General features: G+C 40.6%; 1 protein-coding gene across 4 annotated transcripts in view; it reads left to right on the top strand.

The window, feature by feature from the left end:
- The window catches only part of HECW1 (HECT, C2 and WW domain containing E3 ubiquitin protein ligase 1), a 250,690-nt gene that overhangs the window by 36,129 nt on the left and 188,560 nt on the right, over window positions 1–26,001 (top strand). Inside the window, exon 2 of one of the 4 annotated variants that reach the window (XM_057365336.1) lies at window positions 4,255–4,340. The exons of the other annotated variants lie outside the window; for them this stretch is intronic. The gene's annotated coding sequence lies outside the window, so the exon portion shown is untranslated. The remainder of the gene's footprint in view (window positions 1–4,254; window positions 4,341–26,001) is intronic. 4 annotated transcript variants of the gene reach the window in all.

Here is a 26,001-nt window from a genome sequence, read left to right as displayed (position 1 = left end):
CAATAGATGTAAGTGCAACAAACATTTTGAAAACAATCCGGAGAGCCAGTGACCATGCTACTAAGTGAGCAAACATGAGTAGCAGATAKTAGTATGTAAAACCTGTCTCACTCCAGTACGTAAATGCACTTGTTACACAAAATCCCAGTGTTGAATGATAAAAAAACCTAATTTGACCGTGTTTGGGGTCACTCTGTACATAATTCAGTGCCACTTAGACCTTACCAAGAGGTATGTGGAATATTGCAAACCTTGTCAGATTTGCAATTGTGAATTTGAATTTACCAAGTCCAGTTGGTCATACAGTCTTTGCAAAGACTTGACAGAAACTCTTGTCTCCTGCTGTGCTTGCGTTTCACCCATTAAATTAATTTCTGTGTGAAAAACAAAGTGTCAACACAGTTATATTAGTGGAAACAGGCATAATTCCTGGTGGGAATCAATCAGAGATTTTTTTATGTGGGTTATTCTCTCATGTTTAGCATTACCCTTAGCTGAGGATCAGCTCTTTGACTATCATGTGTTCATGTAAAGCCTCATGTATGTTTTCATTTGCAGTGTTTGTATTCATGGCAGATTTGAGGTGTTCTGATGACAGATGGGCTTACAAGAATAAAGTGGATTCTTGCTTCGTTGCAAAGACAGAGCTGCTTCAGGGTTACACTCAAAATGGATATTTGCCTTTGATCTGTATGTATGACATCTGTTGACATTAGTATATGTCTAATGCCAGGCTCAGGGTAGATGTCTCAACATGCCAAATGTCCATAACTGGCCTGTCCAGATAATTGATTTAAAAAAAATGTTAAATGCACTGAATAATAAATTTTAAAAACACCCCAGCAGCTGAGGTTAGGCTAAGCATAAAATTTTTCCTTTTACTCTCAATTTAAACTGAAACATACAGCACTGTTTTCAGCAGCTGCTTGGAAAATAAWCGAAGGAAATTCCTGTGTTCACAAAATCACCATTGGTCGCCAGTTTTTCTTGGGATTTTGTTGTTTTATGTTGTCACCTAGAAGGTGARAACTTACATTTACTTCCCCTATTTCCTGAGGGCTTTTTAATTTTGTGTGTTACATCAGTCATTAACCACAAAGCTGAAAATTAATATCTGGCTGGGGAGTGTTCATAAACCCCTCTCTTTAAATTTTATATGAATAGCTAAGATGTCATTGGAGGAGAAACAGCAAATGAAAAATTTTGCCTGGCAAGTGAGCATCCTTACAGGTGGTGCTGAGAGCCAGACTCATGCTCTTGCTTTTTTCTATTAATTTTAGGTATTTTATGTGTAGTGGGATAGCTTCATCCCGAGTTGCTGAGAGAGTCTCACTTCTAGCTGTCCTACAGTATGAAGTGTAGATATTAGTGGTTGAATCTCCACTTGAGCAGAGGAGGGAACTAAACTCAAGCTGAAAACCAAGTGCCAGAGCTAGAGAGATATTGGGCAAACTGAAGACCCCCACCAGCAGCAGTTTTAGGGGTCAGGGTCTTCTCTGACATTCCCACAGAGTGCTTCTGACATGATATGGGTCAGATTCACATAATGCTGGGGGATGTAAGTTTTGGATGCGTTCTTCAGACTGTTGCTGCAGTCGAGGCCAATCCCCTTGTGTTTATTGCTCCTCCAAGCAAATGTGTTATACTAGTAATGTATTAGTGCTTTTAGCAATAAATAGGATATTAATTACTTTTTAATAATAACACGGGTTGAGCCAGCAGGCCTTGAGAGCTACTCAGATGTACAAGTTACAGTGAAACTTTGTTTTGGTAGTTAAAAAGAAATTAATGCRGAGGTCTTCCCAAAATGCAACATGAAGCTTTAAGACCAGTAGGGATGCTGTGTGAACATCCAATTGCACTCTCTATGTAAGTCATAGCTCCTTCACTGYATACTTTGGTCTGCCCTTTATCAGACTTGGTTATTTGTTGTGAACTGTGTTGATTCGTTTTCTAAACCTGTTGATTGTCATAGCTGTGCAATTTAAAAGTTCTGGGGGTTTGGAGGTTTAAGATCAAAACCTGCCTTAGACCAAGTGAATTGACAGCATTTGGAGCAGCTAGAAAAGTGTCAATTTTGGTATAAAAACCAACTTGTGTTTGTAAAACATGAGCAATATAAGAATTACTAGAAAATATATCTAAATTCCTGACCAGTCACAGTTAATACAGAAAGTATCTTTTAAGAAACATGAAGCTTATCCCATGGAGATTTTGATGTAGCCAAAGCAGGAGAAGGYCTGCACATTGATAGACAGTTTCTGYCAGCAGYTGGGTTGCAGATTGTACAGTAGTCTAGGGCAGCAGACACWTCATAGTTTGCTATGATGTGCACTTGAGTTAAGAGGAGAGTTTAAGGATTTTTTTTAAGAGAAGAGATGAATTTGACAGTGGGGCTGTTCCATGTCCTACCACTTAGCTGTATAGTTTCACAATATTATGATAGAAGTCTGGTTGTCCTACTCTTTGAAGTCTTGAATTTTTCAAGGTGTTCAAGGAGAGTCACTTTATGGGTGGGAGAGCCGGCAGGAAGGGTGCAAGTACAAGAAGAGCCTCCTGTGATGCTCTTCAGGCTTGTTACGCTTTGAGCCACAAGTTTTAGTAACCAAAGGGATTTGTGATCTAAATTTGATTGCTCATCTGAGGGCTGGGGTCTTTTCTCTGAAATATGAGGGTAATGAAGTGGTTGTTCAATATTCTCATAATGAGGATTACGAGACTACTATGTGATGCCTTTGGAGATGACAGCCCTTCATGCTCTTGTGAAAGGAGAAAAGTGTTGTCTCCTTTACTGCAGCAAGAGAACAACCAGATCAACATTTTTAAGCTAGCGGATGGTTTCTAACTTAGAGCCGGTGCATTGTACAGTCCTGTTAGTAAGCAGGAGGTTATGTGGGATAAGCAGCTATCTCCATGCAGAAGACCGTAGTTCGGTTTGGATTTTTATTAAATAARCTGCTCCATGCCCTACCAGCAGTCAATGAGACATTGAGAAATTTTGGCAAATCATTCCTGTGTGAAACAAGACAAAGCAGTGAAGAGTAAACTCCATGAACAGTTACCAAAACATTGCTTTTCTAAATCATGTTGTCTTTCTTCTTCTATTTGTTCAGTAAAAAACCGTCTTTCCTCTAATTGTCTGTCCATGCTGGTGTGTCACCCCAGTTTGGTGCTCCAGTATGATTAGGAGGCTCCCATGTATCTGGTGGCTGAGAGTAAAGTTTGACTATTCTAATGGCCTCAGCTATTCAGGTTCAAAATGGAGTCATATTTGTATTTGTTTAGGCTCCTAGACTCATTTTAAGCAGAACATCAAAAAATCAGTGATGAGAATGACCCAACAGAGTATCTCACCCATCTCAAAGCCAGGCCATATTACCCTCATATTAAAGAATTTTTCATTGTGCTTTATCCAGCTTGAAAGAGCCGAGGTGTTGGATATTTTGTTTACCACTTATTTTCCATCTGAAGTCCTAAATTTCCCATGTGAATTTTATTGGAGGTGGGTCCAAAGACCATGGATCAAGTCTTTTACTGCTGTTGCTTTCAAGGATCTTTAGGTCAGGCTCCCTAAGACTCTTGAGATGGATACCTGAGTGTGTGTAACATCCCCAGCACCTGAGTTGCTCCACTGATATAAAGCTCTGACTCTCACAGAGGCACAAGGATTTAGGATTTCTGAGAAACTTGTCACTGATGTGAACGAGCCTACCATTAAGGCTGGGTTTGTGCCCCTCACAGCATCAGCACCCCAAGGTGCAGCRCACTTCTTGGTTACATACAGCTGCAGACTCAAGAAATGCATTTGTTCACATAGCAGTGACTGCTTTCAAACCAGCCCAAGTGGCTTGTTCTTTTCTAATCAACTTTGTTGAGTTGTTTGGTTGGTTTTGGCTTGTTTGTTTGGTCTGGGGTTTTTTTGAGTCCATGTGTTTTCCCCTTACAACATTTATTTTGTGTGGGACCTTTGTAATTCCTTACAAAGTGAGGTCATACTTGTTGGAGTATCTTTCCTGTAAAAAGCTTCACTGAATGAAGACAATTTGTCCTTTTCAGAAATATCGTTTCCTAGCAAGGAAWGTTATGTGGAGGATACAGTTGATCTTTTGAGCAATGTTTCTCAATGTTTTGAGCATCATTACATTGTGTAAGGTGATTATCAAAACATCTGTTGTGTGAGGTGTGAGAGCAGAAAGCAGACAGCTATTTGCCACTCATCTTACAAATTTTTTTTGTGCCATTGCTTGAGGATAGGCCCTCAGGATTATTCTGGAAGCTTTTGGACTCTGATGAAGGCAGAATGTGGAAATGAGCTGTGATGGCCTGCTTCACCAGCCAAGGTCAGTTGGAAACCAGTATCTACTTGAAACAATTTAGATTAGTTGATTGGCTGCTGTCATTCTTTTCTTGGAGGACTGACTGACCCTCCAGTAATCACCAGTATTTCTACAGAAAGAAATTTAGTGGAAAATTAATTTTGRTCTCTTATTGAGAGATCCTGCAGTCTCATTTGTGAAATTCTGGCTTCTGGGCTTTACTCCCAAGTAAATTTTTGTTATTTTGCTGTTCTCCAATGTGTTTTGGCCTTGGCAGGAATATTTTCTAGAGGTATCAAATTCAACTTTTACAAGGGCTTACCCCAGTGTGATGAGACTTGTCTCACATCAGATTCCAATGACTGTGATCTTGCTTTACATATATTTTAAATCTGAACTTAGGTTTTTGCTTCCCAGACTTTTCAGGGAGAATTCCAGCGTGTCTCTCAGCAGAATCCCACCATTGATTGAGCAATGTCTTTTTAAAAAATTGCATTATTTTCTTAAACTTGTTTGTTTTATTACCAGTAATCTTGGTATTTCTCTTTCAAGTTGTATGATTCTTAGGACACCAACTGTTCTTGTAACTGTACATGTGTCAGTATCCTGCCCTTTCCCTCCTTTGAGTGGAAGGAAGAAATAGAGAATGAAGTCCAAATGGGAGAAGCTTTACATCATTGCTTCCTTTGAGCATCCAGAAGGTGCCACATGACCGTTGGTGTCAGCAACACCCTTTATACTTTTTCATGTTATGCCTTCATGCTGGGAAAAATCTCCCCAGCTGAAACAAAARCACTACAAATCCATCTCACATCCTCTTTCATGTTTATCCTTGCCATGTGGCATACCCAAAAATAATCAGTAATTAATCTGTAGTTGCCATGGTTTGTCTCACTGTCAGACAGTGCTTTGCTGTCCCTTTGTGTTTCTCACAGACTTGTTGAGACTGAATCTGGTCTTCTGTTCTGTGTTTGCACATTGTGTTGGGACACATGTYGTGATTTAATGGTAGATTTGTGCAAGATTGGCCAGCTGGTGCTCTGAGATACATGCAGCAGGAGGCTGGGCTTGCTCAGGCTGCTGATTGTACCCAGTTTGATCCTCTAATGAAGAGACTTTTTGCAAAATTACTGCTTGCTCCCATCTACAGCCTACTCCAGAGCTAAGCTGGTCTCAGAACTGTCTCTTGGCTTTTTCAGATGTTTAAACACTCAGTTGTGCAAAGCCTGTGATGGGTGGCTCATGAGAACAGCTTGAGCTGCAGCAATGCCAGCAGTAAGTGGTRCATGAACTCATTAGGCCCACGGCAGGTTTGAAGGTAAACCTCAGGTGTTGTGCAGAACCAGGGCCTCGCAGTGAATTTTAGCAAAGACTAGTTAAACTTGTGAGCTTGCAAATTAAAAGAGTTAAACCTAATGAGTTGATGCAGACCATGTGGAATTGAGTTACCCATGTTCAGTGTCTGATAATAGACTGTGATTYTCTGTTTCCTTAAGCGTGGAGGTTTGGAGGCTTCTATGCTCAGTACTGTAGCATGACTTTGACATTATCCTGATTTCTGCTTATGTACTTGTTCAGAACTACCTCATGCAAAACCTCAAAGTACCTCTGTATTTTTTAATATTGAGAATCGGCACATGTGTCTTCCAAGGGCCTTTGAAGGGGCCTAATAATGGGGAGCTCAGGCCCTTTGCTTTTCAACCGTTTGTGTTTTAAAATCCAGTCACCTGTTTAATCAGGGAAATTTCTAACCATGATACTAGAAATATGCTTGGTTAAGAAAATTTACTCCRACAAAAGAAATCCCTCTTAATGAACTGGAGCTAGTGTGCACCCTGAGCTGATGGCACTAGCAGAAATAAGCAGGAAAAATAAGCCTAATTATTATTTGAGGTCAGAAGGATGAACCTGGGGGTTTGTGAGGAATAGTGTTCCTGAGGAAGAAACTGAACCCAGAAAGAATGGTTTCTAAGTGCTTGAGGTCTAGACCTCAAAGTCATTTGTTACATTTAAGCAGCAAGGTTCTAGTTAAAACATTTTTTACTGTTCCAGTGTAACAAGATACATGCAATGTCTTCACTCTTCAATATCTTTATCCTTCATCCTTTAATGCTGATGTTGTGCTCAGTGATAGGTTTGTAGTTTTACTCGAGCTGTGTAAGGTCCTTGCAGTCTTCACTGCTCTTCACAGAAAGAAATGTATTCTTAGAGAGCTGATAGAGTGCTTCTGTTTGCATTTGTTTTGTTGTATCATAGTGAGTTGCTTTAACAATCCTTAAAGGTGGTGAAGTGATTGCCATCACTTGTACTCAGTACAGATTCCAAAATCTCTGCTTCTACAATTTGTTCCTCTGAAGTAACAGGAATTGGTGTGCAGCAGCTTTAGAAAGTAACAGATCATCATGGTTCAAACARTACTTCTTATCCTTGGAGGATCTTCAATCTTGCATCTTTCTTGGAGGTCTTTCAATGTTAGGATGGGGATTAAAGGATTGGCATAGACAACTGTTTTTTCTCAGAGTAARGTGTAAATTTTAGAGGTAAGAGAGCAGAGGTTCTAAATGTTGCCACTCTGTCTTCCTTAGATAATGAAGCCCAGGACAGCAGTTTTCTGTCATGTCCAGGCTATACTTTTTGGGTGGAGGTCTGAAGGATATAGTCTAAGTTGGTGAGAACGTAGGAGAGCAGAGGTGTTACAGCCTGCTGTTACAGTGCCTGTTCATCAGATCCTTTAAAGTTTCTCTGAAAATAACTTTTCCAATGAAGAAAGCAGGAAAGGATATGATGCAGAGCATATTTTGGAAAGATGCAGAGCATATTTCATCTATTCCTCTGCAGGCTCCTTAGCGTTGAGAAGAGGTCTGGGCAAACTCTGGCACAGTGTGAGGCTTACATTCATCTTTTCTYACCATCAGCTGATCTGACTGGCCATGGGGTGCAGATGAACATGATCCTCTCTGGAATGGTGGGAAATAGCACAGGGATCTCTGCTCCACGTGTGCCCAGAGCTGTTGCATGTCTTAGGCCTGTTTGTGAGAGGTCACACTGAGGTTACARTTCTTGGAGCACAGGCATAGCTTGGGTGGTGTCAAACTGTGTGCATAGAGGGGGAAGAAAAACAACAGGGATGGCTAAAGGGGACAAATAGCTCCTTTCTTTCATATCACTTACTTATTAATTGCCTGGATCCCAAAATGAATGGCTTTCAAACACAAATTCAAAATAAAGCCTAGGTTTGTCTTTTTCTACTGCTATTTCTTCCGCCTCCATGATTTGTAGGAGGCACTTAAAAAAGGCTCACATTAGTGTTATCATATTACTTTTTTGCCTCRTTATGACAATTCCTCAATATAATGACTTGTCTATGACATTCAGAGTTAATTCTTTGGTGAAGTTTGTACAAAAATGTTTTATTGTTATGGAAGGTGTGTTCAGTGTCTGGAGTAATATAATCRGGGAAGCTCTCTCTAGTTCAGAGACTGAATTAAATTTTGCCTGGCCTTAAGCTTCCTTCTTTTAGCTGTGTCCTTTAGGGTTCAATTACCAGTTAAATAATTCCCTTATTCCCACTATCTGATGAGGAGAGCAATCTGCACCTACCTGCACTAGGTATTTCTTCAGTCTGAGAAGATAGTGTGGGCAAAATCGCTGTTTAGATTATGGGTGCTGTAAGTAAAAATTTAAAAACTTGAACCTAAGCCCCTGTGCTATGTTTTTACATGAAGCCAATAGAAATTGAGCAATGTCACAAGGCATGCACTGTTTCTATAGGCCCCAAGTTGTTGGTTTGCTTCTTGTTTTATTTTTGAAGGCTTTAAATCAACCCTGAAAACATGTAGCTCCTTGCTTTTGGAGGATCCATAAAGCTGAATCTTGTCTGCATGCCTGGGGCAGGAGTAAAGCTAAAGGTGCTTGGTGCTACTCACTGCAACTACAAGCTTCAGTGATTCTGTATGGATGCCACATTAATAACTTTAGCAGGAATGGTGTCTTAATCAGTACTCAGATCTCTTATATTTACTGTGAGATACTGAGAGCTGTTTCTTCAGTAGTTTGCTGGGGCAGCTTTTTAACCTCATTGTTGGGTTAGSATCAGCTTGCAAAACCTCCTATTTCTGTTTTAGTCCAATGGCATTATGGTAGCAACAAACAGGAGGGCATAACACATCCTTAGTAYCAGGACTTCATCCTGAGTACATTACACAGCACATGCAGAACAACCAGGGGATCAAGCCCAGACAACATGCACTTACGAAAGACAGGTCCTGCTTGACCTGTGACCTGTGACCAAGTAACCCACTTAGTAGATGAGGGAAGGGCTGTGGATATGCTCTATCTAGACTTAAGTGAAGCATTTGGCAGAGTCTCCCACAGCATCGTCCTAGAAAACCTGTTTGCTCGTGGCTTGGGTGGGCGGACTTTCCGGTAAGTAAAAACTTGGCTGGATGGCTGGASCCAGAGWGTTGTGGTGAATGGGAGCTAAATCCACCTGGTGGTGGGTCACTAGCAGTGRCCARRGCTCWGTTTTGGGGCTGGTCCCTGTTTAGCATCTTTAAYGATGATCTGGAYCTRGGGGTTCAGGGYGCCCTCAGTAAATTTRCAGAAAACACTAAGTTGGGTAGGAGTGTTGATATGCTCAAGAACAGGAAGGCTCTGCAGAGAAAACTGGACAGGCGCGACCAGTGGGCTGAGGACAACAGCAGGAGGACAAAGGCAAAGTTMTGGGTCCTGCACTTGTGTCCTAGTARCCCTATGCAGCCTTACAAGCTTGGGGAGGAGCAGCCCAAGAGCYGTTCAGCAGAAATGGATCTGGGTGTGCTGCTTCACTGTTGGCTCCATATGAACCAGCAGAGCAAGAAGATAAATGGTGTCCTGGCCTCTGTGAAGAACGGTGTGGCCAGCAGGAGCAGGGCAGTGATCACCCTCCTGTACTCAGCACTGATGAGGCCACACCTGGAGTACTGGGCTTCAGTTCAGCTCTGGGCCTCTCACTTTAGAAAGGATGTTGAGGTGCTGGAGAGCATCCAAGGAAGGACAACAAGATTTGTGAAAGATCTGGAAAACATCTCTTGTGAGGAATGGCTGGGGGGGGCTGGGTTTGTTTATTCTCAAGAAGAGGGGTTCAGGAGGGACCTCCTTCCTCTGTACCTTAAAGGAAGCTGTAATGAGATGGGGGCTGGTCTCTTCTATGGTGCCTTCAGCGAGAGGACCAGAGGAGATGGCCTTAAGCTGAGACRGGGGAGATTCAGATTAGATACCAGAAAAAAAATTTCCATGTTAGAGTGGTCAAACATTGAAATAGGTTGCCCAGGGAGATGGTAGTCACCATSCCTGGAGAAGACTAAGAGAAGTCTGGATTTGAGTGATGTGGTTTAGTGGTTCAGGGGTTATGGTTGTGCTGTGTTGACAATTGGCCTTGATGATCTTAAAGCTTGGTGATTCTATGACTCTATGAAAAGCAAGTCAGGTTTTATCACTCTTCATTCATATATCTCTAAATTGTGGGCCCTATTGCTTTGGAATTGATTTGCAGAACTTTGAATCTGRGAAATTTGTGAAATCACTAGCTTTATTTTCACTTTTGGGCTACTCCTGCTTTCTACGGAGACACTGAAATTGTTGCCTTATGTTTTAAAGGAAARTATGGAATGAGCAATGAAGCTAGTTGTAAGGTTTTTATGTATGTGAGAAAGTAATTTTGTGGTTGATGCAAGTTGTAGTTTWAAAAAAAAGGAGAGCTCAGTATTTGTAACAACTGGCATTTAAATTGGTGGTTGCCTAATTTATCTAATCAGCATTAAACACATTGTGAACTTGGACCAAGTTAATTTCTACAACTYCATTAAATTCACAGCATTTACTAGGAGAGACCTTTCTTTTCTTTTTGACCATTGTATTTTAATTTTTGATTTGTCTGTTTTGTTTGTAAAGAAGAAATATATTCTGTTTGTGTTATTTTGTAGACTTAGGAAATTCTTGGGAACTTGGTTGCCTCTATCTCAGGAAACAGACTTGTGGAAATCCTTGTTTCATTTTACATGGGACAGTTGGGTGTTTTCCCTCCACAAATGGTGGTTCTTAGGCCACCGTAGGTAGAGATCAAAGACAATTTAAGAGGTAAGCACTTTAGTTGGGAGCTTTGACAAGAGCTGCCAACCCAAGTGCATTCTCCAGATCTGCTTGAGAAGCAAGGAAAGGTCTGACACACAAAACAGAAAAACCYGAATACTAGTGAAATTTAACATGAAATTAAATAAAACCAGCCCCAGATTAATAACCTACACTAAGAGAGGAGGCTTCCTGTAGGAGTCAAGTACCTTTGTGTTGTTGCATAACAGGAGAGATGATGGTCTGCTAGCTGCTGCTGATCAGAAGGCTGCCTTCAGTCCTGAAGAACTCCAGGAAAGCTGTATCCTTTCCAMGTGCTTTGTGCTCAATTCATAAAAAAGCTGGTATATGGGATGCATTATTTATAGGGCTTTTCTGTAGCACTATGACTCCTCAGCTATCAGAATGGCGACAGTTCATTGCAGGGCATGTCGGCTGTGGCTCAGTATGGTGTTTAACCATTTATGCATGATGTATAATAATTTGGATAGTGACATGTAATATATTTCTTAAGATACATTTAATATCAAGAAGAAGGAACCATTAGTGTTTACCATTAATAAAAAAACCCAAACCTATTCCCCCAGCCCCTGGTGGATCATTGGTGGCTGTCAAGGCACTTTATAGATGATGTTTCAACGAGAAACATCTGTTTACTTAGAGGATTTTGCCACGACAAAATTAGGAAATTCTGTATCTGAATTGGGATCTACCAGTTGTAGGTTTTCAGAGTATCTTACTTGTAGTTCATAATACGGCACTTCATACAAAGTTCTGTCATGGCTTCAGTTTGCCTTTGAAATAGAGTGGATTCTCACAGGGAATATTGTGAGCTGTAATCCACTTTGTTTATTGGCACAGCAAGAGCAAACGGGTGGGATGTGGAATGATAACTGTGGTGGCATAATTAAAGCTGTACATCAGTGGTGATTGACTGCCAAATATTCAGAAGAAATTCTGGGGGAAACATGGGGAAACAACCATTTTTCATCATTATTGGCTTATAGCATTTTTGAATAAAAGTCCTTTTCTGAAGAATATGAGTCAATGTCTTGAAAACATTTTGAGGTTTCCTTGGTTCCAAATATAAAAATACCTAGGGGATCATAAAAATTTCTATGGCTTACATGACCAGATGATTTTTTTTTTTTTTTTCAGGGAGAATTGTGGATTTATGTCACAATTTATCACATAATCTTCCGAATATATGTTGGATTTTGACAGGCTTTCTGTTACTATCTTTAGCAGTCAGAGCTCTCTTAATTCAGAGGGTAGGAATATTTCAATATATTTGGAAGAGGGCCTTAGAGCAAAGGCAGAGATAAAATGCTTAAGTGGCAAGGCAAGGGATCTATTTTGGAGTGTTTACAGAATGTCAGATTAATATGGTGAGCAATGGGATGCGGTACTTCACCATTTACAAAGTAAGGATAATTAATATTTCTGTTTTCTGGCTTTTCCTTTTAAATTAAACATTTCTTAACAGTTACTTTTCTCCTCACCTGTGGTTTGGTTTTTTGTTTTTTTTTTTAACTGTGGCTACAATGGGATCTTGATCCTATCCATTGCTTCTGCTACTGCTACAGTATTCTGGTTTTGCAATTAAGGAGTCCAAGATTATCTTAAGCCCAATATAAATCTGATTGAAAGCCTTTCCAGTTTTCTTCAGACACYTTTCATTCTTAAGCCTGGTTCCTATAGGGATATGTATTTCTTAAAATACAGCTGCTGATGGGGAAAATGCAAAAGATGCATAATGAGCAAGTTTGGACTGTCCTGGTTTTACTCAGTTCRATTTTTAGTCATGGGGGGATGGGACAAAGAAACCACAAAGATGGCTACTGTGACAAAGTTCTAGAAGCTTTCTCCTTGTTCTCCAGCAAAAGGAGCCATATTCCTTGTGTTTTAGAACCAATCCATTGTGGCTCTGAGGTTGATGGACAGGCTGCTGGTCAGGCCTGGGCCAATTGCACGTGCTAGTTACACCTTTGTGATGATGTATTGTCTTGTACTTAAGAAGAATTCAAAACAAGATAGAGTGTTGCCACCATTTAGTTTTTAGGTTGTTAGTATCATACACTGGGGAAAAACAGAGCAGGAGGGTGAGGAGATGTAAGAAAAAAAATGGAGATCCAAGATCACAGTAAGGAGAAGACAGGTGTTATGCTGTGGTGCTCSAACATGGAGAAAACAAGCTGTTCTGGAAAGGACTATTTCTTAAATGGGAGACCTRTATAGAAAAGAGAGGCCCTGCACTCGAGATGAAAAATCTGGCCTTGGAGGACTGGACTGATCAGAAGCCACAAAAGGAGGAAGAGGCTTGCCCCCCCTTCATGTCTGGATGCTTAGAAGAAGCTGTGTTCTGCCAGATTTGTGACAGTGGCCATACACAGCTGAAATAATGCAGTCAGCCTTTGGAGAATTGTTTTCCTTTCTCCCACGAGGTAAAGAAAAAGAATCCCATGCCATCAGGAGTTATACACTGACTGTTTGTTGGGAAAAGAACTTCCACAGCTTGGACTCTTCTCCTATAATGCTGGAGTTTTGATCTATGTTAAACTTTCATCTTTGTCCCCCTTTGCATGTGGGAAGGCATGGGTGGATGGGGAGAGGGGCAACCTGGAAGAGAGCCAGGTTCCCAGAAAGAATAACAGGTGTCTTAAAATGTCCGGTTTTATTTTTCTTCTCCCTGTAAATTTTTCCCTATCTTTGTTCCCCTCCCTGGTGGGGTAGTATTCTTAGTAGCCTTTAGTAATAAATCTATTTTGCAACTTAAATTATTCAGCCTGCCTGACCATTTTCTGGAGCATATATGTATCTTTCTCTYRATTATGTTATGTTATCTGAAAGCCATAAATTTTWGTGTTAATTGGGCTTTTGCTCTCCCTTCTGCCTCTCCAGTGGGGGCGGGAGGGAACGTCATGGGTGCGGTGAGTTTGGCTTTCGGTCAAGTTCAAACCACGACAGATACTTTTTGCCAAAAGGGCTCTTTTTGATCTCTGTATGCCAAATGAATCTCTTAGRATTTCACTGCTTATAGCTATTCATAATAAATAAATGAATAATTAAAACCATTATTAGGAAAAAACATGGACTTGTAGACTTTGAAAAATGTAGTCCTCACTTTATGTTCTGCTAGAGTGGAAGTTGTATAAATATGAAGGGTCTGATTAGGGAATTTCATGGCATCACTCCTATCCTGATGCACTTGCTTTGATTTCACATCTACAGGTGGAGGTGGGACACAATTGATAAAATGGTCAGTAGCTTCCTTCAGTTAAAGTAAATGTTTTTGTAATGTGTTTACTGAAAAAGAAAGATTTTTGGCTGTGTAATCTCTGTAATTATTCTATCAAAACTTTCCATTTTAGCAATGTTTTGGAAACCTTTGGAATTTGTTAGGGAAAGGACGTTTCTGTGAATGCCAAATGTCTTAAGGTTTTCTGCATGTTCCGTTCAGTCTTCCATGGATGTGCTCACATTAATAATTTTCGGTGAGCTGGAAAGGAGGCAGCCAAAGCAGCGCCATGTGAGCTGGGGTGTGGTTCTGCATCCACACAGCACATGARTATTCCTTTCTCTGCAAGCTCCTCACTTGCATCTTGGTGTCTTTTCTCTTTAATTCTTTATTGCTGATCTCAAATGCTTAAAAACGAATCAAGAACCAGAAGCCAAGAAATTATTTTATGACAAAAAATTTTGTGGGAAGGAAAATCTCTTTTAAATTTGTCTTGTGACTTTAGGCCTTTAGGGTTGACCTATTTCAGATACTCTGAAAATTGGAAGCTAGAAACTCACAATAATAGAAAGATTTTTACTTGTTGGTACAGCTCCAAGGTTGGGACTTTTGAGAATAGTTGGGACTTTTGAGAATACCAAATATAAAAGCTACAATTAATTCTTAGTTACTGTTTATCCCCACACCTCAAACCCCCTTGAATTCTGAAATTAGGTTAAACTCTGTGTGTTTTTTTGTGAAATATTTACAATACTCTTGCTTACCACTCAGACACTTTCCTTTGTTGCCTCTAAATAAGACCTAAAGAGCATATTTCCACTAGACTGAAAAACATCATGTTGTCTGAAGAAACTGCCAGATGTAACCTATCAGTCAAGGCAAGGTGAAATGCTCAGATGCATTTGGCAATGGAAAAATGCATAATTTAAATTCATTTAAGGAGCAGTGCCTGATTAAGTTACCATAAATACAATCTCACTTTAAGCTTGTCTCATGGTATGTGGTGCTTTTTGTTAAAAAAAAAATAAATAAATCAATCTTTGGAAATATGTCATATATGAATTATGCTGACAAATAAGAATAAATATATACATATGCACACACACAGATAGTACACATGTTTTTATTTATAAAAAATAAATCAAGTGTCATGCAACATGGTAATACAGGTACTTCTAATTTCAGAATGAATTACTGATGGACTCTGTTACCTTAAAAAGGCCAACATGCAGAATGATTCTTCTGGCACAGGTTTTCCTAAATCCTTACAAGTAACAAACTCTAACAAGTAATATTGATTATATTTTTAAAGACCAGCTTGATTACAAACACACATATAATTTCTTTGACTRGCTTTGATGTTTTAATTTCTATAGTTGAGAATATGCCATAATTTGATGAATTGAAATCTCTGCATCTTTAGTTTTAGTACGGTAATATTCACCTCTGTTAACTGAACATAAAGGACTTCCGCACATTTCAAAGTSTGTTCTGACCATGGTGAGCAGGAATGCAGGATAGCGAAACAGGCAGGGGAAATTCCAGATTATATTTTGCAGCTTGCATGCAGATTCAGTAGCTCTGGGAAGCCTTTTTCATGTGAGGTTATTTCAAAACCATTCCCCGTATGTGTCTCTTGTCACGTAAAAGACCTGTTTTCTACCTGAGTTAAAGTCAAGAAGGAACTGACTTGCATGAAGATCAGTCTTYGGATTCTACTTTACCATTTAATACCCCAAGCATGTTACCTTCAGAAATTGTTAATTTTCCAAGGGTTTTTTTACCAGTCTGAGCATTTGCTTCTGTAAAGTGAGTTTTTAAAAAACAAATCTCACATCTTCCAAAATATAGGATTCTCTTAATGTCTTACAGCTTAAACAATAACCCTTTTTCCTTTTAAAGAAGGGTGACACAAAGGGTAAATCAGTGTGGCAAGAGTATGGAAAAATCAGGCTGTCTTAGTTTGCAGAGATCCGGGTTCTGGGGTACATCTGTGCTAATTGGATGCTTGATGWTGATTTTGTAGGATTTGTATATGGTCTTGTTACAAAATGCAGTATTCCAGGCATATGGATCTGGCATATGTTTAATCAATGTTCACTAATTTATTACAGAAAGGACACAATTTTWTAATGAAAATTACCTGAGAGAAATAATTCCACTCTGTTTTTTCATCATGACAATTTGCCTAACCTCCATTTCTTGATTTTCTTAATGAAAGTTAGGTCTTTCTTAGATTGTGATTCATAGTTCACTTTTGGCTCACTGGGTTCACTTGCTTGGCATTTCACTTCAAAACTGAGAAGCCAAGTATTGGTTCCTGAGAGGCATTTTGAGTTTTGTGCATTAAAGCATATAACTCAGATATACTTGGTAGAAAACATTCTACTTAACAGCATTCACATCCTGCTGATTCTTTTTAATGGATGACACTATGCTTATATGCCACAATATAAGATGCATATTAGTAGAAATTAAATAGTAGGGGGGAAATTAACTGGGGGAACTGGAAATGAAAAAAACCCAGCAGTCAGCTGTAAAATAACAGATTTATACTGAAAGTTAGGGGTTTTTTTTATTATAGAAACAGCAATTAATTTCCCAGTTTCTTCCTTTTTGAGTGGCTTAAGAATATATTACTGGGTTGTTGTTTTTTTTTTTAACACCAGTCTTCAAGTTAAATCTGATCACTGGAATTCTGCTCAGGAATTACTGGGATCTAAATCAGTGTRTGTAAATTATGTATGCATGAGCACAAGAAATAATTTTGTGTTCATAACAGCCAATTGTACACTCAGACAAATGTTTGCATATGTAGTCACCCATTTGGAACTGGGCCCAAACAAAATTAGAATTAATATCATGGGCTCATTCCAGGATTTAGTTTTCAAATCTGTTTATAATAATGCAATATACATTAAAAATACTCACTTCTTCAGACTGCATTCTGCACAGGTTGTTCTGACTGCAAACCAGTGTAGCTGCAAAATCGGGCACCATGAGGTAAACATGCACAGAGGAGATAAGGGGCAGGTACATCGGGTAGAACTGTCATCAACACAAATCTGGTGCATGTGTAATGTTAAGAAACAGGCTAGGCTGTGCAAGAGGCTGTAGATAAGACTGCCCCAAAGAGCTCTTCTTTTTCAATTTTCTCCACTCCACACTGCTTGAGCCGTGGCTGTGCAAAGGAGGAGATGGGCTATTTCCAGGAGACAGCCACTTCAGTTCAAACCCAGAGATGATAGTGCACACTTTAAGAGTAATAATAGCTGCCAGCCATTGAGGGCCCCAGGGATGGGATCTTGACATGCTGCATGACATTCAAGAAGCCTGCCTGATGTCTTTTGTCAAGTCAAATACTCAGGCTTGACGTGCAGTGCTGGAGGGAGTAGGGGCAAAAGACTTGTCAAAATGGGCATTGCRTCATTCTTGTACTTAGCATCTTCTGCAGCTGGGCACCCCAGACTGTCTGGTGGACAAGGGGTTAGACAGTTTTTCATCTGCAGCCCTGTCCCTCCCTCCATGCTCCCTCTCTACRCAGTGACTGCTACAGGATCTGGGCGCCTGAAAAAGCCCAGCATAGTGCCATCTGCCATCCGCTGTTCCTGCTAGTTACCCATCCCTTAACAGAGCCACTTTGATCTTAGAGGATTCTGTGTTGTGTTCTCCTGAGTGGTGAGATCAGACTGAGACTAATATACACCCAGTGTGGTCTCCTGTCACAGGCCACAGGAGCAATCAGCAGCATCCTCTGTCTGGCCCCACTGTCTGTGGTCAGGCAGTGATGTGGTCTCCAGAGAGGGAGTTAGTTTTAACAAACCTGGTGATTAGGCTCWGACTAGCCTAAACAAAACAGTAATGTATTTTCATTTTCTATTGCTGGAACACAGTTCCAACCATGTACAGTTTTGGAGGCTTTTAATGTCAGAAGAGGAAAGAACAAACTGTACCATATCATCTTATTTAGAACAGCTAAGGAGTACCAAAAGAATAGAAGAATAAACCATAATAAGGAAATGATTGTGCATAATAAGATGTATTAAGAAAGAAGGAGTTAACTCATCCTTGTTTTSAATCAAGGGAATGAGAATTGTTACTCTAATTTTTATTTTTTATCATGCACTAATTAATGTTCTTTAGGGTCAGATGACTCTGGTGTGAAATCTTGGCATCAGATAGAATACTGATGCTTTCATACTGATACATTCATCTTAGCCACAAACCTAGTATAAAAATGAATGTTCTGGAAGGTTTTTTAAATCAGATTGTTTAAGTAAGATGGCTGTTCATACTTTGTCTTCAATTATGAATAAGCCAAACATAAAGTTTTGTATGTCTATGTCATCCAGTAAAGACACTGTAATAGTAGTATGTTTGAACAGTAGACACAGTCAAATCTGTGTGATGAGACAAATATCAGATGATGACTTGTTTGCTGCTTATCACTGATTATTTCATTGATTTTTGGTTTTGTTTTTGTGTGTCGTGGAGGAATCACATTTTCAACCATAATAGAACAATAGTACAAATATGAAGGATATCTAACAGGGCTTTTATACCTGTATTTTTGAAATCMTATCCATGCAACTGAGGTAGAATGATTTGAGGCATAGCCTGAGGCAAGCAGAGAGAAGTACTGCACAGAAAAATGAGTCTTTTAAGTCTCTAAACATCAAGTGTTAAGAACAGGGAACTAAGCAGGGAGAGAGAGGTTGTGCACGTGAGTGCCCATGCCAGGTAGGAACAAATGAGGCAGAGAACCAATGACAGGAGATACCCATTTAATGATACAAGGAAGATTTCTTTAGTACAGTGATTGGTGGACTCTGAAAACATGTACACAAAAATTATGTTCAAATTCAAAACTTAATCTTTGTTTATTCTTAAGGGGAACTTTTTCACCTGAGGTGGTAGTTTTACCTGACAATGTTTTTGTTTAGGAGCTGGTAAGAATTCCTTTTCTCTCTTATTGGTTTCAAAATTCTCCTGTCTGAAACAATGCCTTTTCTTTTTCCCACTATGTATGAGTTTTTTAGATTGTTCTAAAAACTGAGATGTATGCTCTTGAAATCCTTAGCTCAGCTGCAGTCAGTTCAGGGACCTTGATGAACTCTCAGAGAAACCTGTAGTCCACAGAGTGTCATATGAACTGTAGATTTATAACAAAATTCTACTAACTTCCTTATGGCACTACAGGATTTTATGTAGAGAAGTGATCTTCCACAGAAGAGAAAATAAGTCAGTTCCCCAGGGGGGGAAGAAAGTATATTTGCTAAACTTTTTTAGGTAAGAATGTCCTTTAAATTCTCAGGGTTACAGAAATGATGAAATGTTGTCAAGTAAATAACTGTTGTTGCAGAAGAGATTATACTCAGAACTTATTTTCACTTAGTCCCTTATGGGAAATAACAGTCATGAAGGCAGAGATAGAAACCTTCTCTTACTCTTATGTTTTTTACATATACTTCTGAGAAAAAGTTAGTCATTTAATTTCAATGCTTAAAAGAAAAAAAAATTAACTGCTGTCACACATATGCAAGTAAGATCTTGCTTTGATTTATTTTTTTATCGTTTAATCTGTTGCCCCTTTTTGTAGGGTAAAATTAATAGGGAGGCAAGGTATTATTAATGATGCTAATATTTCACCATTTAGAACTTAAATAGCAAATTATAATCCTCCTCAGCAGTGCATGAATTTCACCCTATTATTTCCTAGGTGTTATTAAAAATACAAGGACATAATCAATTGCAACTAACTGTTTTTCATCCAAGTMATGTATTGAAGACTCTCTGAGTTACTCAAAGAAAAGATGGAACATTGCTGGTCTGACCCTATTGGGATGGGAATTATTTAGGTGGCCCATTTAAAAAAAAATTATTTCATCTTGCTCTTTCTGTTTGGAAGATGGTTTATAGCAGGTAATGGGAAGTTGGTGGTCTAGGTAGGACTTACTGGGCTGTTCTACCTGCGGGCAGATTTCTGTGAAGGTGATCTGACGTGTCCTCAAGTCTGTCTGCTTGAGATATAGCTCTTRCCTTCTTCACTGGCCTTTTATAAAKTTGAGTGTMATCTCTAATCTTCCTGATTCATTATCCTAKTTATCACTTTTAACAAGTATATATTCCATACAGTCAGCTTAAAATGCCATGAAAATGGACTTCTGGATAAATACTGATTATTAGTATGCAGTAATCATTGTGGCTTTACATTTCATTTGTGTAGAAAATTTCAGCTTATCTASATATTTAGCTTGCTTGTAACTTCAGAAATAGCACTGGTTGTCTACTTTTTGGGTTCCCAGGGATAAGCCCGATGAGACTTGCTGCTGGTGGTCTCCAAGAGGTTTCATGCCAAGTGAGCTGGAGCTATCAAGTTAGCAGAAATAATGCTACTGATTTGGGATTTTTTTTAAAGGAGAAAAAATAAATGAATCTCTTCCTTTTTCTATCTTCCATTTATAACTTGGTCTTTAAATATTGCCTTGAAAAAGTGAGTGGTGCAATGCTAAATATGACTCCCTGAGATGCTGTTGTGTTAACATTTGCCTGGGTTTTTATGGGAAAGCACATAAAAGTCTAGTGTATCACAGCCTGGTATGGAGATGCAAAATCCATTGCTATCGTAGATCCACCTCTCAAACATCCCTTTCTCATAACTTCAATGTTTAGTAAACTATTGAAATCCAGCATTTAATAAGGTAATACAGGCATGACAAKGGCATTGATAGAGCCAGTTTGTTGTTTTATATATCTGTAGTAAAAAGAGGATGAAAATGGGGTGCAGGATAATTTAGTCAAGATAACAAGGATGCTGAGTCCTGCCTGCTGCCTACATAACTGTTAGGAGGGCTAGTGTTGTGGCAATGTAGCCCTGACATCTTTGGTGGTGGKTTAGAAACAGGAGTAGAAGGATCTGGTATTTATCATTTACAATAGAWGCTCTTTATTGCTGGGTGTGCTGCKTTTTTCCCCTCCACCCCTGCTATTTTTCTACCAGTTAAATGTAAGCTGTARTTTGCAGATACTGATCATTGCACTGAGCAATTGAGGAAAGATGTTKCTGGTGCTGCTGATAGATAGTTGGWTGTCTCTGTGTCACAATTCATCCGRTAAGTTGAGGTGATTGCCAGCTCCAGAGAGGTCCAGCAGCAGTTTATTATACTTGAAGCATGCTGCTTTGCAGACAAAGGCTTTAGTGGTTGATTGCAGTAAGAGGGGAGTAATGGCATTTAGATAATGCTGAAAAAAGTTTTCTGTCTTGTACCCTTTTCCTGCTGTAGGTCTAATAGCTTTAGCATGCTGCTGGATACAAAATGCCATAATAGTTTATGGCACRACTGTCATATATACTGTTTGTTCAAGTCATCCCTATTCCCCCATCTCTTTCTGCCTTAGCCAAATGATTCTAAACAGACCCTGAGATTGCATTTGAAACTACAGGGTTATAGAGACAGGCTAAGGGATACAAATGCTGACTGTTCACTCATGCCTGTTTCTTTAGATGTTCTGGCTTCCTTGTGCTTGACGTTTACAGGTCATTCAGTGGTAAACTTCATTTGGTAAGCATTAATTCATTTGCAGATGCTAGTGTTCCACTGATCTTCTAGGAGTGCAGTTCAGATCCAAGTTCATTTCATAAGTGGCTGGTGGACTGTCCAGCTTGTTGTTGCCCAGCATTTCTTTCTCTCTGGGCCTTCAGTTATTGTAATATCRTTTGTAGGAATGGACAAGTCTYACTTTCTGTCTAGCCACAGGACTGCTGGAAGCATCMTCTGCTTACAGAGAATGTTCTTCCAACTGTCTTTTTCTCTCTCTATGTCCCTTTTTTGCTTTGTTGACTTTGGCTTCTGCAAAGTATATGAGGGAGTTGCTCATCCTCAGAGGAATTGATGTAGATACGCTTCCTACCATCTTTCCTTCCTGACCRAGAATTCAGCCCTGCTATTGGTCAGCCTTCATTGACGTTTGTCTCCCCTTTCAGTTAATCTTCACAGGCTCTTCCTTGGTGTCCTTCCTGCTTGTCAGGCAAAGGAAATACCCTACCATCCTGTTCCCTCTTTWAAATTCCTGCTTTCTGCAATGTAGGAAATTTGACAAAGAGTAGGACTCTATCTTGAGACCACAACTTACTACAGTAGTGAATATTGTCTCATTTTCTCTTCAGTCTCTGTTCATCTCAAAGTCTCAGTGAGCACGTGTGAGATGTCACCTTGTTAGGGGMAGAAATAAAGGGGTTTGTTCTATGCTCATATCTCCTTACTTCATGAAGGACCTTGGTTCAGAACCTGTATTCTAAACCTCATCTTAATGTGTCAGCATTTGTTCACAGAAKGATTTGGGTTGGAAGGAGCATTTGAAGATGATTTGGTTCAACCCCCAAATAATGTTCATAATATAGCATTTATAATAATGTCAGCTATTTGTTATTAATATTACTTGGCTGAACAGGGAACTCAGCTTGGAAGTCAGGAGGAAAAATAAATTGTATGTTCTCTAGAAACAARGTCAGGCTTTGCAGGAAAATTACAGGTGGTTAATGCTTCAAGCCTGTGACTGTTTTTTGATCCATTGTGATAATGAYCCTAATRCAAGGCTTAGATTTTGGGTRAGAACTGAAGTAGCCAGGCAGTTCRACTATGTGATTATTATAGATCCCTTCCAGATAAACAATTCCTGCACTTCTTCCTCTCTTCATCTTATGGCCTACTTCTCCTGCTAGTGCATGCTGAAGTAATCTCTGATGACATTTCTTCCAAGCCCTGCACTACCAAAAGAGATTGAATATCCATAACTGTGCCCCAGCCTARGCATTGGCTCTGTTACCCTGTGTGTCATCTTAACATAATGGGACCATCTGCACAAATGTACGGAAACTATGTGTGATGTATGATTTTTGAAACTCTTCTCTTTTCATCCAGCTCAGATGGGTTTTCACAGGATGTCAAAACCCCACATGTCTGACATTAATGAGGCTCAGAGATCAAGCCCTCAGTCTGATGCAGGATGTGCTTCTCATCTAAATTGTTTCAAATCTTTTGGAAGAGTCAGTTTTCCTGTAGTTTTTATTTCTGCTGCTTGTACTCATTTTCAGAAATGCCCTAAACTGTTTTCCTTTGAAAAACATATTAAAACACAAGAACCTGAGAACAGCAACTCTCTCTCAGACGAAAGGTCTGTCTGTTTCAATACTCTGGCTCCAAGTGTCCAACCACCAAGTCTGAAGAAGAGCACATGAGTACTGAATTTGAGTCCTGGAGGGTCCTGGGGGTGCTCACAGGCCTCAGTGGCTGGGGCTGGCCACTCCTGGGATCCCCACCCCCCCAAGTCCTGCCAAGGGCCCAAGGGATGTGTCCCAGCTCAGCCTGGGCCCTTCACTCCCTGCCTGAGCCCTGCTGTAGGTGTGCCCATCTCTGCCCCTTTCTCCTGGATGGGTCTGGGACCTGCGCTGCAGAGAGCTGCTCTCCGRGCTGGAGCCCTCAGACCTGGGTGGAGCCTTGTGCAGAGCTCTGAGTGTAACATGGCATAACTGCTCTGTTCTATTTCCTGTGCTTACCATAAGTTAAATAACACAGAGGCTGTTATTTACCTGCCATGACAGGGATTTTTCAGCTCCAGAAATACTGAAGAGGACACATAGCACAAAGTTAACAACTGGAAATAAGATTTTGTTGTTGTTTTTCTGAATCTGTTTCAGAGCTGATGCTCACAAGCATTAAYACCACTTGCATGTGTAGCTAGGAGCAGGTTGATGTGCTCTACAATTCAGCTTGAAAATACATCTTTTGCAGTCTGACAAAAGCAAGTGACAGGATTACAGAAAATAGCAGCAGGAATACAGACCAATCAGTTCCTGTTTCCTGAAGAGAATGTGAAGAATTATYGGGACTAACCTCACACAAAAGAAAAAGGAGATGTGTGGTACTGCAGTGAATTTCTGAAGTATGACACATATTGATGCCAAGCACAATTTTTACCTTCCAAAACTCACTGTGTTGCTGTGCTTCTCCTCACCAGTGGTCAGGCTCAGTGCTGCACAGGAAGGCAAACGCCACCAGGACCAATGCCATTATACCCCTGGGGAAAATTCTTTCCTGACCTCAGTGGCGGCAACTGGCTATTCCCTGAGCACATGAGCAAGAGATGGCTTCTCCTCCCACAGGCTTATTACAATTCCCAGGAGATGCCCAAGCCCTGATCTGCCCTACCTAAAGTCATKTCAGGGGCTTCTGAGACTGATYGYGTGCCTGTGGTGTGATCTACCTTGWGGGCAGGAATCYTTCCTGCACYAGTGGGTACTTCTAAGTCCTGGGAGCCTTGGAGACATCTCTGCACCCTTTTTCTTATGGCGGCTGCCYCCTGGCTCCACAGGGAATGAGGAGAGGGTGCTCTGCAGTGCTCCTCAAGATAATGTTCACTTGGTCTGGTCACAGCTATGTAGCTGAAAAAGATTTTCATCCCTTTGATGAGCTCTGAAGGTGGCCTTCCAGCAGAGAACCTATATCAGCCTTGTCCAGCACCTGGTCTACTGTCAGTCCCCTCCAGCTAATTTCACCAGCTCCTCAAGGATTTCCTCCTGCATGTCTTTGGACTGGCCCTGGGCCAGTTCTGGCAGCAGACTATAGGAGGACTCTTCTTTTTTTCTTGCCCCAGGCACTGAGAATGCTGCATTGCTGCGTGATGGCACTCTGACATGTCCCCCACATGCAGCATCACTCTCTACCCATCTTTCCCAGGAAGGTTTTCAGATACTGTCCCCAAGGCACTCTCTGTGCCCCAGAGGCCCAGGGTGCTGTCCTYGCCCTTGGTGACCAAGCACTGGGCACAGCTGCTGGGCATCCCCCACACRTCCTCTCCTCARCTCCYAARGACCAACCTCATGCTGTTAYTCCTCTCTTAGGCCGTGGCAGAACCCACCCCTATCAGCTGTCTCCTTTTGTGCCAGAGCTAATATCTGTGARGTCCTGCAGGGAGGAGGACCAGGGMCTTACTGTGTTTGGACATRGACTATTTTCCTGGGGGCTGATTTCAGCAACTGCAGCCTGGAGGAAAGCCCAAGTGAGACCAGAGCCATTGGCTGAGATAGACAGAGCCAGCAGATCACCATGGAAATAATACAGACTTTGAGAAGCCAGTAAATGGAGGTGACATTGGTGTGGTAGAAAGGTTGGTCATTTTTGGACATAGACCATTAAATCTCTGCCCAAAGCACAKTCAGSCAAATKGGAACTCTTCTAAACCAGGAAAATAGCTCATTGCTGTGATTACTGTCATATCCCCTTGTTCCACCGAAACCAAGCGGTGCGAATCCTCTATTAAATACACTCATTAGCTGTGTTTRTATGGGGTAACAAAACACACTTCAGCCACAGCTAAAATTTTCATAGCTGTTTTATCACTTTATCCTTTCTGAAAATTATTTGCAAGAGATTAGTTCAGTTGGTCTTGAAATTGACTACCAGCTTRTTTTCAGGCATAATGCAAAACTAAAATTTTAGCTCATAAAATCCCATGTTGTATGGGATGTACAGATTTCTTATTGTCAAGGCCTCTGAACAGGAGCAGATCTGTCTCTTGCCTGCTGATCACTCCAGTCACATTGGCCACGTGCAAGGGCCTGTCTTGTCMCACTGARCTTCCARCAGAATKCTGAGATTCTGTAACTGAGTGGACATAGTSTGCCAGCTTTRCTCATTGCACCAGTTTTGCAAACTACCTACCAAGTGTGTGATAGAAGACTTTTGTCATGGTTTCTTTTATTAATTAAAAACCCATTCTTTTGTATTTGAATGATGTCATGAGTCACACTGGTAGGCTCAGGTGCTGCCAGGTGGGCATATAAAAAATCCAGTTCTTCAGTCCTTCTTGGCAGCTCTCCTCCAGGCATGTAGGGGCTCTGAACAGAGGCAGTTGCCTTTCAGTGTCCGATGCTCACCTGTCCAGCCACATCTTTATCCATGTCAGCAGCAACAACCTTCCTTTTCATTACATAGCTGCAGAATTCATGTAAAAGTTGAACACCAAGCTTATTCATGCTCCTGGAGAGTAAAATGTATGTAACCCCACAGACTGCAGGGACAGGAACTGCATCGCACTGACCCACCAGGGTTTGGTCTCTTGTAGTTTTTCAGTGCCTGKACTGGTTTGGTACTTTCTCCCAYGAAACTTCCCAATGGAAGTTCAGTTAATGCCAGCCATGGATATTTTCTCTTTTAAGAGGCAGACACCAGTTTTGAAAGGGACCAKACTGACACCACCAGCCCTGTGYTGAGAGCCCACCMACATACCTTGTGCATGGCTCAGCCRGCCGGCAGAGGCCGGATCTGGGTGTGACTGTGT

This window comes from Malurus melanocephalus, unplaced genomic scaffold (genome assembly GCF_030028575.1).
Source record: "Malurus melanocephalus ecotype Western Australia unplaced genomic scaffold, MMel_1.1 scaffold_51, whole genome shotgun sequence".
NCBI classification, from domain to species: domain Eukaryota; kingdom Metazoa; phylum Chordata; class Aves; order Passeriformes; family Maluridae; genus Malurus; species Malurus melanocephalus.
Note: the sequence above shows the minus strand (reverse complement) of the source record. Positions and strands in the feature narration are given on the sequence as shown.